Source organism: Mercenaria mercenaria, chromosome 10, assembly GCF_021730395.1.
Source record: "Mercenaria mercenaria strain notata chromosome 10, MADL_Memer_1, whole genome shotgun sequence".
Taxonomy (NCBI): domain Eukaryota; kingdom Metazoa; phylum Mollusca; class Bivalvia; order Venerida; family Veneridae; genus Mercenaria; species Mercenaria mercenaria.
In genome coordinates, this window is record NC_069370.1 from 66,787,572 (window position 1) to 66,800,126 (window position 12,555).

Consider the following 12,555-nt stretch of genomic DNA (forward strand, 5'->3'; position numbering starts at 1 on the left):
ATACTATTTATTTTCTTATTAAACAAAGGAGAACGACACTGTGTTACTATGCAACAAATCGCTGTTAGATCTAGTATGTCACAGTTATTACGTCATAGTGTCAGACGTCATAGCTTCGGCTGGAAAAGAAAAACAAACAAGTCTGGCATATGTCGAGGACGTAGACCCAGATATTAATTTTTGATATCATGTTAGAATCAAAATTATATATCTTACAGTGATTATATCTGTAATAAAATCATTGTCATTTAAATATATTATTTGGGTTGCGCCTTTGTGATAACATTTCTTTGCGCCTATCTGAACTTAAACAATGATTTTATTCAACAACAAATCACTGTTGGGTATAATTTTTAACTTGACTAATTTTAAAGTAACAGAGCTTTTGTTGTCACGCTTTCATCTGAGTCGCAGGTGAAGTAATGTATCTAGGATACAGTGGGGGTCCATGAGCCATATAAATGTACACTTAAATTTATTTTTACAATGATAATGTTTTCTGAGAAAAAAATTCCAAAAATTCACATTGAATTTTTTTTGCCCCTGTGACAATGAGACACGGTGTGCTTGGTGTGTTTTAGGGGGAAGTCTTTGGTGCGAAAAATGTGTGAGATATATTCGGGTAGAGAAAAAACTACCGTTTTGTACGCCGGCCGTTGCTCGCTTACTGTGCGTAAACGGTTTGCAGCTGGGCTTTGAAATAAGGTGTTTCTGAACGAAGATTATTCACTTGCCCAAAAGACGGCCAGTCATTGATAAAGAAATATTTCTTTGAAAAATAATTACGGACCGGGAAGCAATGCACATGTCAAAATGCTTATGGGCACCTTTCTAATGGCTCATTGTCACAGGGGCAAAAAAATCAATATGACGTTTTGGCATTTTTTCTCAGAAAACATATTAACCATTATAATTAATTTGTGTGCATGGCCCACGGACCCATACTGTACCCTAGATACGTTACTTTCACCTGTGGTCGGTGTTAGTGTTAGTAGCCACATCACAAGTTTTGCTTGTAAGAAGGTTTCTCTAGAAGTACACCAGGCTTTAAGCTTTTAAACATATATCCGGCATCATATGATGACTTCACAAGACAAGTTACATTTGTAAGTACAGGTTAGAGTAAATTTTGAATGTTCTTCGTAATTTAAAATAAAGCTGAAAGGAGGGAGTGCAGCAACCGACTGAAGCTTTCTAACCGACTGCCCATTTGCAGTGACATAATTTTGCCAATGTTTTCTCATGTCCGTTGCTATATTGTTGCTAAAGTACGTGAGCCTCATTAATCATTGCTCCGCTTAATTGTTACATCATCTATTTTCTACCTTTTGCCGCGGCTGTTGCTGTGTTATGTCCATATATGGAAATGTAATCATATGCTGGCTGAACACAATAATGTGCTACACAGTTCATTTCCGCACAATGCCTGATAGTGAGAAGTGTGCAATAAATTCAGGACAGTTTTCACTTGTTGAAGACATCGATTTGTTGGACTTTTGAGCGCTGACTTAGAATTGGAAAATGTGCCAACATGTACGCAACTGCTACAAATACCCAGCCAGGTTTTAGTAAAAGATCACGGGGAATTGCGTTCATGACAGTCTGGATGGTATTTTTTAATTTCTGTTAAGTAGACTGTGGCGCATTTGTGGCAAAAATCTAATTTAAAATATTTGTTTACCTTTTTTTTGTTTGTTTTCAATAACATTTCAATCATATCTCTAGTGAAACGTAAAGTTTTATTAAGTTTAATGTATAGACTATACGTAGAAAGTTACATTTAGTATTTTTTACTTTCTTTTTCAGTAAAAGAGGAGACGACTGTTAACGAGTTTAGGTTTGCACCATCTGTAACTTCCGACGATGCTCGAAGCACATCAAAGAAGACGCGCCAAAACACGAATCGGACAACAGGAAGGACTGGGCACAAAATCGAAACAAGTGTCCCGAAACTGTATGAACCAGATTTCCCAATACAATAAAACATGGCAGAAATCGGAGATGTTGACATTCTTGGATACTGGATGTACCGATTTGTACTTGAGATACGTAGAAAAGACGGTGCTCCATGTCCACCAAATACTTTGTATCAAATTCTTAGCAGTATTCAACGGCATCTTAACACCGAAGACAATTGTTCGTCAACTTCTTTAAAGTACCATATTTTTGGAATTACGTAAAACATTGGATTCTTAAATGAAGGAGCTAACTGCAGTAAGAATTGGAAATAAAGTGAATCCAGCTGATCCTGGACACTCGAAGATGAAAAGCACCTGTGGGATTCAGGTGTTTTAGCTTTACAACTTCTGTTGGATTAAATATCTCTGTGCTTTCTTATAACGGGAAAGTGTTTGGTTTTCGAGGGTGCAAAGTACACATAAACTGCCAAGCTGAGCAGTTCGAGTTAGGATTAGATTCTTCAAACATTGCGAAATATATCCGTTTCATACGAAGGAACGCACAAGGAGGACTTAAACATAAGAAAATCTACTTAAACCCTATTGCCCATCATGAAAATGAGGAAACTAAACGTAGTGTAGATAGAATTGTCGAGAAATACTTAAATTTGATTGCAAGAATGGGAACACTCTACCGTAATCCACTTGGTGGTTATGATCAAAATAATAATCTGCACTTCAGTTGTGGTTCGTTCCCGAAAACTACTTTGAAATCTATGCTGAAAAGTTTTTTTTTGTTTTGTTTTTTTCACAAGGCTGATATTCCTACATATGGAAGACGTATAACCAATCATTCCGCGCAGTAATAATGTGTTCTACTATGTACAATGAAAAATATTCAGACAAGTCAGTAAAAAGTTGGACTAAGCACAGGAGCGACGCTGTGCATTTGTATCGACGAGAAAATTTCGTGTGATATTAGCAATACATTGGATGAACTCTTCGCATGTAGAGCGCTAATTGATTGTCTATTAAAATAAGAGAGACAACATTTTCAAAAATCCTTGTACATAGCTGATTGGATAAAAAAGTGGGGCATGTACTAAATAATTTTAGCACTGACCTCTTAGAGTGGTTAAGGTTGCTGACTTCAAATCACTTGACCTTCATTGATATTGGTTCGTTTAGGGCGTTTAATTTCTCATGTGTGAAAGCCATCGAGCTGGCTTAAGAAAGGTCGATGGCTCTACCCAGGTGCCAGCTCGTGATGAAATAATACACTGAGGGGCACTTGGGGTCTTCCTCCACCATCAAAAGCTGTAAAGACACCATTTTATCTACAATTGTGTCGGTGCGACGTTGAACCATACAAAACATAATTACAGCTTTTATTTTGTCAAGATTGTGCCCCGTTTTAACTACAAGTTTCAGGTTAAAGTTTTTCACGTAAGAGGATTTTCAAAAACTGCTTGTTCAAATGTTTTCAAGCTGCATAAATGTCTATTGCATCATCAGTTCACCTCACAGGGCAAGTTACGTGACTTTTATTTTGTCCAAATGATGTCCTATTTTCACTTAGAATGTTTGGTCAAATGTTTCATGTAAGCAAGTTTCTCAAATACTGCTGCTTCCAGGCTCACTCATGTGACAAGCGATACTGCTACAAATAACTTTCAAATTGAGGCAATCCTTGAATGTTTGCAGTCTATACAGAACTCTCAAACTGCATTAGTCGAACGTATTGAAGGCATTGAAAACTCTTTTGAGTATCAAGAAGATAGGGATTATTATGCCTGTGATCTTGACACTAGTGATAATTGTGGTGCCTCAGTAGTTAAAAGAGCTCTGACGGAATCGGAGCTGGAGTCTCCCACAGGTTTCAGTGGCTATGATGTAAATAATAATCAAATATCAGTAAATAGATTCACTAGACTATCCAACAAGTTTAAGCCTATTGAATTATGCATAAGCAGTGCAGATGTAGATCCTGTTTTTGCAGACAATGTGTTTAGCTTGTTCAGGAAATGTATGAGTGATGAACAGTTTGACAATATTACAAAGGATGAGAGCTCTGCTCGACCAGCATAATGTAAAGCCCTGTGTGAAGTAAGACTAAATAAATAAATTTGGGACTTAGTCTCAAGTCGGGCACGTACTAATGATAAAACGCTTCAAAATATTAAGAAGTATTATGAAAGCAGGTATTTTTCTTGTCAAAGCTGCCAAATTTTAGAAGAGTCTGTTTGAAGGGGATAAAGATACTGACTTCAACAGGAATGAGTTCATAGAAGGCTGCAATGAAACTCTATGTATCATGGGTCATGCTAAATTCCAAATAAACGTGGTACGAAGAGACTTATTGAGACCCGAACTACGATCTGAATACGCCAATCTGTTTTGTTTCTCACACTCGCTACCCTTCACAACAGTTATTTGGCGATGATGTATCTAAGGCAGCCAAAGAGATCGAGGATTGTAATAAGATGTGTAAGCGAATGCATCAAGGCAAGTTCATGAGAAATAGATACCGAGGACGTGGAATGTTCAGAGGGCAATTTTGTGGTGGTCGTAAACCATTTTTTTACTTAGGTCAACAGCTGGTACAGTAAAAAAGCTTGACTCGCAGAGGAGCAAAGAAATATAAAGCAATTAAGGTATTGGACCCGTAATAAAGTACCTCCTTTTTGAAGAGTATTCAATTCCTACCATAAACCTACTTTGACTGCAATTTTCAGGGGGCGTAGGTTCAAGCCCCACTGGGACCAAATTTTTTTTCTCCATATTTTCCTTTCTTTTCTATTAAGTTTTTACTTCTTTCAAGACTTATTATGGATGTATTGTACAAAAGAGGAAACTTTTCATTTTATAAGCGATTTCTTGCTGTTCAAAGTGAATTTACCTCTGAATCAGGAGGGGTAGAGTTAGACATCTTTAAAAATACTGAATTACATGCGGTAAAAGGTCTCTATTTTGCCTTCATTCTTTAGATTACATATTGTGGAAGAAATTCAGGTAGGTTTTACTTATGCCCCAAGGTTATTTTTGAATGAAGTGAGCAAAATTCAAAACAGACCCACAGGATTCGGCCTTAATTTTTCGATGTTGGAGTTAGAATTCTGTCTCATTAAATCTGTTTACTTGAGACACCCTAAAAAATGATATTTACAGTTTTATTTTGTGTTTTATAATTGTCTGATGTTTCTTTTATCAAAATTAATGCTGTAATGAATTCTCTGCAAACGTTTTAGATAGTGGCCATCACATTGCAATTTGTCTATACTTGATACCATAAATTATACAAAATTGACAAAAAACGGCACGGTAAAAGTTGTTTAAAGTTTGCAACACAGTGTGAAACATGGTCAACTTTAAGAATATACCATTTTTAAACATTACTATTTGGGGTCCAATACCTTAAGTAATTTCAGAATTCAATGCAGGTAGATTGGAACACTCTGTCTCTAAATGGGAAGAAATTATAAGGAATCCAAATAATTATTTTAGACATAGTATAGCATTGTCAATATGAGTTTATTGATAACATCTAACCGTTTCAAACAACAGTATTTCCTTAAAGTCATTTTAGTAAAAGGGAAGTATTGATAATAGAATCTGAAATAAAAAAGTAACTATAAATGGAGGCCACGAAGGAAGTGACCTATACAGAAGGCCGGTTCATATCTCCAATATTTCTTAAGAGGAAGAAAGATGGTGAATACAGAAAAACATTCATTCCGTATCATAATTTCAAAATGGACACGTAAAATTAGTCACGAAAGACAGGTTTATGGCTAGCATCGACATTCGTCATGCATACTATAGTATAACAAGAGCTCATAGAACACGACCCCTTGATGCATTAGATAATCTGTTTTATTTTTCAAGTTATCATCCGGAAACGGTTTACCTGTTACAGGTCACTGTAACCGTGACCTTTGACCTACTGAACTCAAAATCAATAGGAGCCATCTGCTGGTCATGTTAAATCTCCCTATCAATTTTCATGATCCTAGGCCTTGAGTTATCATGGATAAAACGTGTATTGGCGAACTTGTACCGAATGGATATTCAATTAAAAGTGTGGCACGGTGCAGCGGCAGCCGTGGAGGGGGTGTGGCTCTCATACATAAGTCTGCATTTACTCTTCGTGTTGTTGCATCTAGTCGTGACAAAGATTTTAAACAATTTGAATACATGGATTGTAATTTGAGCATCAATGGATTTTCTGCACGAGTGGCAGTGATATATAGACCACCACCAACAAAACAAAACGGTTTAAAGACTAGTGTGTTTCTAGAGGAAGAATGGCCTACTTTCCTAGGCAGGTATGCTACAGTTGATAAAGACATCATCATTGTGGGAGACATGAATTTCCATCTTGATATTCCATCAGACCGAGATGCTGTCAGATTTAAAAGTGTACTTCAGTCATGTGGTATGCATCAACATGTGAACGGACCAACCCATGCCCGCGGTCATACATTAGATGTTGTAATAACCAGGAACGACAGCAAAATAATATCATGTGTCGAGGTCATCGATCCAGGTCTTTGTGACAATACTGGTAATATGTCACAGGATCACCATGCAATTCACTTCAACGCCAGTGCCGCAAAACCAGCTCCGATACGGAAGCAAGTTTCTTTTCGGAAACTACGCTCTATTGACGTAAGTTCTTTCAAACAAGACATCTCAGCGTCCCTTGCACTAAATACCATGCAATTCACTTCAACGCCAGTGCCGCAAAACCAGCTCCGATACGGAAGCAAGTTTCTTTTCGGAAACTACGCTCTATTGACGTAAGTTCTTTCAAACAAGACATCTCAGCGTCCCTTGCACTAAATACGCTTCCAGAAGGCGCAGACGTGGATCAGCTAGTAAATGCATATTCAAAAGGATTATCCTTACTGATAGATAAACACGCTCCTTTACGCACAAAAACTATCGTTCTTCGACCTAGCTGTCCGTGGTTTACAGACGAACTTCATGAGGCTAAACACTTAAAACGCAAGCTTGAGCGGAAGTGGCGTAAATCCAAACTAACAATCGACCATCAACTTTATAGGGACCAATGTGCTACCATGAATAAACTCCTAATTCAGGCCCGAACCGACTACTTCTCTGATAAGGTGAAGTCGTGTGGCACTGACCACAAAAGTTTGGCCAAGATAACCAAAAATCTACTAGGAGACAGCCAAGATGCTTCCCGTCCCTCTAACACATCACCAAAGGAACTTGCGCAGAAGTTTAGTGACTTTTTCATCGAGAAAATTGAGAACATTAGGAATGATATTATTTCGCATAGCCAAACTGATCGTGATTCAGTAGACTTGCATTGTCCAGAACACCAAGAAGTAGCAAACTGTCTTATTGATTTGGCTCCTACAACGATAGAAGAGGTAGAACAAATTATACAAAAATCTCCAAACAAATCCTGCGAACTTGACCCTTTACCAACATGGCTTCTGAAGAAATGTCTCGATGAGCTCTTGCCGCTGATAACAAACATCATAAATACATCAATGGAATTAGGTTATGTACCAAAAGAGTTTAAAAGTGCTAGGATAAGACCCCTGCTTAAGAAACCAGGTCTTGAACCAAACATTCTCAAAAACTACAGGCCTGTATCTAACCTCCCTTTCATTTCAAAAATCTTAGAAAAGGTAGTAGATGCGCGTCTTGAGCGGCACTTGAGTGAAAATGAGCTACATGAGGGACTGCAGTCTGCTTACAGAAAGTTTCATTCAACTGAGTCGGCTTTGATAAAGGTACAGAATGACATCCTCACATCTCTCGATCAAAATTCTGTAACAGTCCTCGTGCTACTCGATCTTTCTGCGGCTTTCGACACGATTGATCACCAAACACTGTTACACCGGCTCGAACATCATTTTGGAGTCACACACAAAGCACTTGCATGGATGTCATCATATCTTAGTGACCGCTATCAAACTGTATGCGTTGATGGTGAGTTGTCGACGCCTACGTTGATGAAATACAGTGTGCCCCAGGGATCAGTGCTTGGTCCAAAGAACTATATCATGTACACTAAACCCGTGGGTGCCATATGCAGACGTCATGGACTTCTTCATCATTTCTACGCTGATGACTCTCAATTATACCTATCTTTTAAGCCGATAGAGGCTGTGGCCAGAAGTGAAGCTTTGCGCCGCATTGAGAGCTGTCTGACTGAAATTGTCTCGTGGATGAATTCCAACATGCTGAAGCTCAATGCTGACAAAACTGAGGTAATGCTATTGACATCAAAGCGTAACTCCAAGTACATTGATGACGTTTCTGTGAAGGTCGGTGATTCTGTGATAAAATCCACGAAATGTGTTAGGAATCTTGGAGCAGTATTTGACAGCGGTATGGATATGGAACAACAAGTCAACTCGGTGTGCCGGGCTGGATATGCACAACTTCGCAGAATAGGTCACATCAGACGGTATCTTACCAGTGATGCCACAAAAACCCTTATAAACAGCCTGGTTACTTCACGGTTAGACTACTGTAATGCCTTGTTAAGTGGTATACCAAACAGCACACTTAACAAGTTGCAACATGTCCAGAACACTGCAGCTCGCGTAATCACTAAGACGCCCCGTCGCAATCATATAACACCGGTTCTGAAGGAGCTTCACTGGTTGCCAGTGAAATACAGGGTGCAGTACAAGGTTCTGACCCACCTTTAAGGCGTTACACAATCAGTCCCCTGCCTATATTAGGGATATGCTAGAAGTGTATAAACCGGTCAGGACCCTAAGATCGCAAGACACGCTGTCACTGGTTATGCCAAAATCTAATACCATGATGTATGGCAATCGCAGCTTTTCGTGCACTGCTCCAAAGCTTTGGAACTCTCTTCCTGTCAAAATCAGGGAAGCTGACACGCTAGCTGCTTTCAAAAGCCTGCTCAAAACCCACTTTTTTGTACAATATTTTGTTAACTGACCGATACATTTATTTTTTTTATCTTGTTTTTTTTTTTTTTTTTTTTTTTTTTTTTTTTTTTTTTTTTTAAATTATACTTGTTTTCATTCATGATTTTTGTTAATGTGGAATGCATTATCTTTGTATACGTATTTGTTTGTATTTTTGCAATTTATTCTGTAAAGCACTTTTGAACGTGTACAAGTGCATGAAAAGAGTGCTATATAAATGTGGTATAATAATAATAATAATAATAATCATCTGGAAACCGATTGGTCTACGGCCAACCGGCAGACTGACCGACATCTGCAAAACAATATACCCTTCCTTCGAAGAGGGGTGGAGGGCATAAATATAGCAGAAGAGCATCAAATCATTTTTTACTTTCCAGTTTTGTACAATGCCAAATGGTCTTGCGCATGACCATTGTATTCCTCCTAAAAGCCCTGAATGCTTGCTTGAGGAATATAAATAAGGGTCATATCAGTTGACAGCCTCTTTGGAGGTAATACATTGCAAAAATGCATTAATAACATATATGATAAAACAGGCCTGATAACCAGTTAAGGAATTATGATAAATAAAAGAAATCTGCACTCGTTCCAACTAAAGTAATCAAGCAGTTGGAAAATAGCATAGATTCTGAAAAAAAAACATTGTTTATCTGCGAGTAGAGAAAAAAGATCAGATTGCAAATGAATGTCGCAAATTATACTATAGTCACAGGAATAAGGGTAGTATCAGATGTCATAGGCCTTAAATTAGTAGCAGACTGACAGCTCTTATTTATGCTGGTGTTTTTGTTTATGAAGGAAACAAGGCAGGTGGTAGATGGACAAAACAGGAGAGAGAACTACATATAAATGTTCTTAACTTAAAGCAATATTATTTTCGCTATTACGCGCTGAAAATGATATAACAGTAGATTTTTGAGAATCGGGATATACAATTTGTAAACATAGCAGGAATATGGACTTTTTAAATGGGCCATTTCTTTCAGATGACACGAAAAAACCTAAATCATTACATGCTGTTTAATATATTAAATTAACAAATGAAAAGCCGATTATGCGTGACACTAGCGCATATTATTAAATAGTATATACAATTGGCGGCTGACATTTGAACGTTGGCGTTGGTTCTGAATTTTGTTTATATCAACTTTAAGAGATATACCTTTGAAACTTAATGCTAGTGTATCATCACTAATGAGTAAGCAGACCAAAAACCATATTCTTCCATACATTTTGACAAAAATATGGCCCTTTACGTGTACTTAACAAAGATTTGAATTTCTTGGTTAAAATAATAACATCATATACATATATCTTCTTTAATACCATAGAAGCAATAGTTTTGATTTTTTTACCTTTTCCCAGTTCTCAAGAAATTGTCTGCTTCACAACATCCTTTTTATCTTATTTTATTTTTTAAAATGTTTCAGAAATAAAACGTCCTGTATAATATAAATAACAGCTTTATTTATTAATTTAAGTAAGCTATGCTTATCCGTCTCTTGTAGTTCTGTTAAGAATGGCATTTGTATTTTAATAATATTTTATTGTTTTATTGTGTCGTACATATGATGAGACTTAAATGAATTATTTAAATTGAATTGAATTATAAAACACTAAAGAGAGATATGTGCACATATGTTGTTTACATACATGCTGATAAAAAACCAAAACGATCTATTTGTGTAGTAGGTTTCCTCTTATGAAAGAAAGTGTTATATTAAATGACAAATGTGCACAGATTTTACGTTAGTGCTGTCGGCTGGCAGTTATTGCTGACAACTGTAAGATTAATAATTATGAAAAGGACACAATATCCTCTGTCATGAAATTAGTTCACGTATCATGATACGCGCGTTTCTCAACGTGTTCATGATTTAATTTGAAACAACAAATTCTTTGAGACGCCCAAAAATAAGCTAACCTCGTTTATTTCTATAAATTCTGAAAATATAACATACAATAACAATTACATCAGCAATTTAGAAAAACAGTATATTGTAAATAACTTTTGTTAGTCACATTAGTTTAACTCTTACTAGAAACGAAAAAGCAAGTGATAATATAGTGACTAGTATATGCTTTAAAGTCAATGAGACTGTTTTTTTTAACACAGAAAGAAAAGATTTATCAGTTTTCCATAAAAATTGGCTTAACACAGAATCTTTTATAGATAAATATACATAGTTTTCGTTCAAGTGTACGGCTTATTTGACACAACACTAATTTCATTTCTGACAGGTAGCTGCAACCAGGTACGCTTTATGGAAAAGGGTAAATTATTATAACATAATAAATGTAATATCCTCGGAAATTTTCAATACAGGTCACGTATATTGTTTATTGAGGATACTTTTTCAGAGAATATCTTTAAAACATTGAATATAATTTATGAGAAGATCCTATGGAAGCATAACCAAGCAAAGTAATAACAGATTCTATTCATGAGAGGTTACTGAAAGTTCAACACCATTCACTCCCCTGAACCGCCCCCTCCCCTTGCACCGGCATTTCATAGATATTGAATCCTCTTCTTCTTGTCGTTCGCATAGACATATATAGCGATATTTGCATGGTGCTGTGGTTTGTTAAGAGTGCCAATGGCCCAGCACCTCTGTCTTCAACTCATAGATATTGAATGAACGCCATGATTTCAAAGGACCAGAACATATAACAGCACTAGAGACTTCTTCTTACGGCCGCCGCACTGCACCGCACTTTAATATGTTGTGATTGTGAAAAACATTTATAAGAAGATCCCTCGAAAGAATAGAATATAACAAAGCAAAATAGAAAATCGTAGCAAAACTTTGGAGATATAACTGTCTAATCTGCAATTGAGTTCCGTTTTGTTTTCATGTCTATTCATTATTCTTAACCAAATATTGTCCATTTAACTCGCAAAACATCGCATATAAAAATGAATAATACAAAAGGAGGAGTAGACTTCCTGGAAGAATTCAGTATAGCAATCACGCCAGAGTCACACCTCACACACAGACAACTAGAAACTGAAGTATACAGCTGGCGAGATGCTTCTTAACAAGTGATGTTTAAATAATATGGAAGATAAAAAAGGGGAAATAGGATACAAAAGTAGGGTGGAGGTGGGGCATGCAAAAATAGGGACGAAGGTGTAATATGGGGGAAGTAGCAACACCAACATACTAGAAAACGTTCATCCATTATACGGCTCATGCATACAGCAAATTGAAAATAGGGACACCACCTAGGAACGACTACATTTGAAAACTAGTTCTTTTAATATGGTTTTCATAGGTCTTTTTTATGTCACCTGAATAATACTTTCGTAAAATGTTTGCAGTTGTTGGTACTATTAATATCATTTCGTTTTATAGAGCAATTCAGTATTTAATGTTATTACAGTCTTGCTGTTTGAAACGGCAAATTTTAAGATAATCCGTCAATACTCGAGGCTACGTCTTAATAAGATGCTAAACGGACAACATGTATATTAACTGAATACTTTATGTATCAGCATGATTGTTCGTAAAAGTTAGTAGACGTGGCTTAATATTGTGTTTGAGTGACGTTTCAATGTAGTTCTATTTACTTTTTGTTTTCTTTCCAAGTGTTTGTGTATTTAGTTTAACAGTAACTTTGATAAATACGCCTGCATGTTGCATTAATTACTTACATCTCACAAAGTGACAAGTGTTTATGTTTTACAAAGACTTCTTTGTTAATAG